Source organism: Cariama cristata, unplaced genomic scaffold, assembly GCF_000690535.1.
Source record: "Cariama cristata isolate BGI_N322 unplaced genomic scaffold, ASM69053v1 scaffold26511, whole genome shotgun sequence".
Taxonomy (NCBI): domain Eukaryota; kingdom Metazoa; phylum Chordata; class Aves; order Cariamiformes; family Cariamidae; genus Cariama; species Cariama cristata.
Genome location: NW_009597963.1, coordinates 782 through 5,659, shown reverse-complemented (window position 1 = coordinate 5,659; position 4,878 = coordinate 782).

The following is a 4,878-nucleotide window of genomic DNA, read 5'->3' as shown; positions in this document are numbered from 1 at the left end:
CCGGTGCCAGCAAGCCCAGACAGGGCTGCAGGAGCAGCCAGCCTCTGGCTTTGAAGCAGGAGACAGGAAATCTGCTCTCGCCTCCATCATCCAAGGGAGACGTGGCATCGCTTAGGCCCCACCGGGCACCAGGGACACCAAGTGGCAATGCTGAGCCCAGGGGGCTGCAGCCCTTTGCTTGCCACCGCTGGGGCGAACCCCCCCCCAGGGAAATCCAAGTTGCGGGTAAGTTTTGCAGATGCTTGGTCACTAGGACTCAACCTAACGCCCACGGGGCGGGGAGATGAGTGACAGCAACTGCAAATTCACTGCAGGAAGCCCCTCTGTTTTCTAAACCCCCTTTTCCTCTCCAAGGCAAAGAGGGGTTCAGCCTGCAGCAGGTGGGTGCTTCTGACCCGCTGCCTGCGAGATCCCGAGGGCAGATCACGGCTCACCGCTCCCAACAGCCAGGAGATCCCATGGGCTGTACCCGCACCTCAGAAAGCTGCAAGAGGCTTTCGCTCCACCACAAGGACATCTGCAGAGCACAGCACCGCGCCGGTGACAGCTCACTCACACACGTGCTAGTGCCAAAGTGGGCACCAGCACACAGGCAGGCGTCCTGAGATGCGCAAATGCACAGGCTTGACACACGAGCACCTCCGAGGCGGGCAGATGGGCAGTGCCATGCCCGATGCTCACCTTTTGCAAAGAGCTCTCATGGCTCTAAGCATGCTGCGGGGCTCTGAAGCACAGTTTGATGACCCTCCTGGGCTCAGAAAGGGGTTGCCTGCTCATTCCTCCTGCCCTAAGCCCAACCTGCCTGCATTCAAACCTGCCACATACCCCATTTCCTAGATGCATTTTGCTAGACAGACGTAGACCCAGCTTGCTGCTGGTACCAGCCCTGGACCCCAGTCCTGGACCCTCCCTCTCTCATCTCCTAAACCCAGAGCAGCTTCAGACAAGACAGGGCACCAGCACAGCAGCTCAGCAGCCGAGAGGCTCCTCTGCACACGCTAGTCATGCTTCCTAACCCGGGGAAAGCCCCCTCCCTCCATATTTCATCCATGCTTGGGTCTGGCTTCCCAGGGAGGGACACACAAGCTCCAGCAAGCTCACAGAAGGGCTGCCACTCAAATGCCTCCAGCTCCAGGTCTAGAAAGCAGAGGACAGTGGAGAATCCTAAAACATCTCTGCTGAGACCCCTAAAACTGGGTATTTTGCTTGCAGGGAGTGCAGAGGCACTCAGCAGCAATTAGACAGGCTCTATGCAGGCAAGACGTGGTTTGCTGGGCTTAGCTTGGACCCAGACCAAATGGATCAGATCAGGGGCTTGAGTCTCCAAGCTTTCTAGTTTTGGTGGGGTTTTGCCACACCGGCTTTACTCCTCCACCGTCTCAAGGATGCCCCTTCATAGGAGCGAAGTCTCCCCACCATACGGTGCTGAGAACATAAACTCATTAGTTTTTTTAATGGTCAGATATTACAGTGGAGAGCCCTAGAAAAGCTGGGAAGACAACTCCTAACTGTCTCCAGATGCGCTGCAGCCTCAGGATGCACAAGCAAGCGAGAACTGTACCCTGAGCCCTGAGGCTGGAGGCTCCAGCCAGTGCAGGGAATGGGGCAGGACTCTCAGAAGGCCAACGTCAGGGATCACGCAATTACCAATTGCATCCTAATGCCCTTGCATGTGGGGCCGAATTAAGGTTGCTCAGGAAACTACATCTCTGACCTTTCCTAATGCGAGCACTGGACTTCAGAAGCCATGCGGGGCTCTCTGCAGCAGCCACGGTGCACGCAGCTGCTCGCCCAGCGCAGGAGGGGGCCACAGCCACTGGCCGGGCAGCTCCCAGGGTTGCCTCAGACCCCCCCCCCAGTTGGACCAAAGGCCAGGCATTTCGACGCTTCACTCACCTCCTGTGTTGCAGAGGGAGCTGCTCACCACCCGGCCGATCCCAGCGCACCACTCAGACGCCTGGGTACCGAGGCATCGCGGGCTCATACACAGCACAAGTTTAGCTAGATTTGAAGTAATTCAGGTGCAAAGCAAAAGCCTGACACACAAAGCCACCATCCCGGGGCACCTCTTGGTGCGGACCAATCCTTTGGAGAGCAGCCGGACACCACTGGCACTTGGACACATGTCCTTTTTGCGCACGCGAGTGTTTTTCACACATTTATCTGCCATGGCAATGCACACCCAGCTCCCTGCTGCATTACTGAGGCTGGGCTCACCCTATTATTTATGCCAACCGTAAGAAAAAAAGAAAATCAAAAGAAAATTAAGGTGAAGGACAAGATCATCACTGGGTTCTCGCAGTAAAACAGTTTTTATGCTGCCCACCAAGGAAGGCAACAGATGGTGGCTCTCCAAGAGCATTCACAGTTCAGACACTGAGGTTCCAGGGCAGAGCTAGGGCTCTTCACCCCATCTTGCCTACAAATGTCCTACTTGCCACCCCCTTTTGCTGCAACAAGATGCTCCGCTCTATAGAGAGGTCCCTAGAGGATACCCAGGGAGATCCTTCACTTTATAAACAAGTTTCTGGCCCTGGAGATAAAGCGTCTTTGGGGTCTCCCCAGGAGACTGCCAGGTTTAACACTGGAGCCACTCTGACTTATAACTAAACTCAGTTCTTGCTCTCTGTCAGGTGCAAAATTTCCCCAGTTTCACACATCTTGCAGCTTGGCTTTTGGTGGGCACCGAGGCAAAACTCAAAACCAAACTGAGCACTGGCCTTCCAAGAAGGTTCTGGTCCACAGCCCGCAGGGGACGGCTGGGCCAGGCAGGGAGTCCAGGGCTGCACCCATGGCACAGGAGAGGGGAGCGCGGAACAGACAGCATGGCATCGTGCAGGATGACTCAGTTCAGGGAGGCTCTCGCAGGAAAGACACACACCCAAGAGCTTCCTGGCCGGCCGTTCCCACACCCCACGGCACTGACCCTGCGCTCCCAGCAAAAAAGCCAGTGACCGGTCCCAGCAGGCACGAGACAAAGATGTCCCCAGGCAGATCCTCAACCCTGTCCCTAAGCACGCTGTGCGCTGGGTGCAGGCACCCCCACAAAGGGAGGTCCCTCACTGCATCTGTCCCCACTGCCTGCTGGTGGCATTGCTCCTCATGCCTAATCCAAACGTAGATAGAGAAGACATCTCCAGGGTACCCGCCTTGCTCAGGTGAGCTGCACAGGGCCAGTCCATTTTTTTGGACTGTCCAGACCAAGCAGATGGAGAAGTACCTGTGCTGGTCCACACCATGTCCAGCAAGCGTTTGTAATGGAGCAGGAGCCACTGCAGAGCTCGCTCTAACTGTGTGCCCACAAGATGTTGCAGAAGCCATGCAAGGCAGAAAGATGGGACGACTCATGCCACAATGGCAAAGCAACGCGTGGCCCAGGCAGGAAGGATGCCATTGCCAAGATGTTCCTGCCCGGTCTTCAGTCCTCCAGAATGGGCAGGACAGCTACAGCAGGCACAGGGCTCCCAGGGAACATGGTCGATCCCCCAACCTCAACGCAGCACCCGTACTGCAAATTACACAGCCTCCGCCAAACCACACAACCAGGAACGGGTGGCTGCTCTTTCCACTTCTGTCCACCCTCGTCCTCCCTGTGAGGAAGGGCTGCACATTTTATTAGAGTGTTTTTCACTGTCAATCATTAGCAAAAAAACTCTCTGCTTCAGCAGCCTTACTTGTACCTAGAATTGTACTTCTCCCTTCATCTTCAGCATCACCGCAACTCAAAGCCCACACCCATGGGCTTTCTGGAGTCCCAGTCCCTGCAGCGGGTAGGGAACAGTGCCCGCTGTCTCTTCCTAAGCGTGGGAGCACTAAGCCCCCTGCCACAACCATCAACTCAGCTCGAAGAGCTCAGCAGAGGCTCCAGCCCGGCCCTGCTCCAGGACACCTGGATGTTGTCACCAAGAGCAAGGGCCGCAAGCATCCGCAACTCCCCAGCAGGTGCCCCTCCGTCCTCCTGGATCACCTCCAGAAAGAACCACTATGAACTTGCAGCAACCAGGGAACCCTCCCACCGCTCAGCCCAACATCAAGGCCAGCAGATGGGAGTTGCAAAGGGCGCTCAAGCCCAACAGAGATGCTCCACGTGGTGGACACCCCCCCAGCTTCTCCAGGGAAACTGTCTTAATGGACAGTTCCTACCTTATCTCCGGCTTCACCCAGCCCCCGGAGCTCTGCCTGTCTCTATCACGTACCAGAGCACTGAAGAATTAGAAACCTCGTCCCCACAAAGGCACACAGCAGACCAAGAGATGTCCAACCACCGTCTATCTTGGATAAGATGCAAGGTCTTCTTCGGCCTAGTGCTGTTGGCAGGATTTCCCCAAACATATCCCAGCTTTTGGCTCCTCTCTAAACTTCCCAGCTTCTCCCCAGCCCTCAGATGCCTGCACAGCCCTGGCTGTGCCTGTCGGCAGTCCCTGCTTCCCACAGATCCTCCTCAGCCCTTTGCACATCACAGCCCAAGTCCTTCTGATGACCACACCCCTTCCTGGTCCCTCTGATCCCACACTGCGTGTTCCAGAGAAAAAGCCATCCAGCCTGCCTCAGCAAACCACATCACCACAATGGCACCTCCGGGCCCTGCTGCCAGTGCCCTCCTCCTCCTCCTCCTCATCTGCTGCCTGCAGTGGCCAGTTTACAGGATCCCAGCTCAAAAGGGGGCTTCTGCCGGGTCCCTCTGGAAACCTCCCAAAAGCGATTAGTCAGTATGACCAACTTTCCAAGATCCAACAGCAACAAGTTTTTCTGTCTGCTTAAAATACTCCCGAGCAGATTTTGCCCAGCGCTCATTTCTTCGTGCCACCTGGCGACGCCACGACCACGGATAGGATTATTGTATCCCCCATTCCCTCCACCAGCCAGACCTGCAATCCC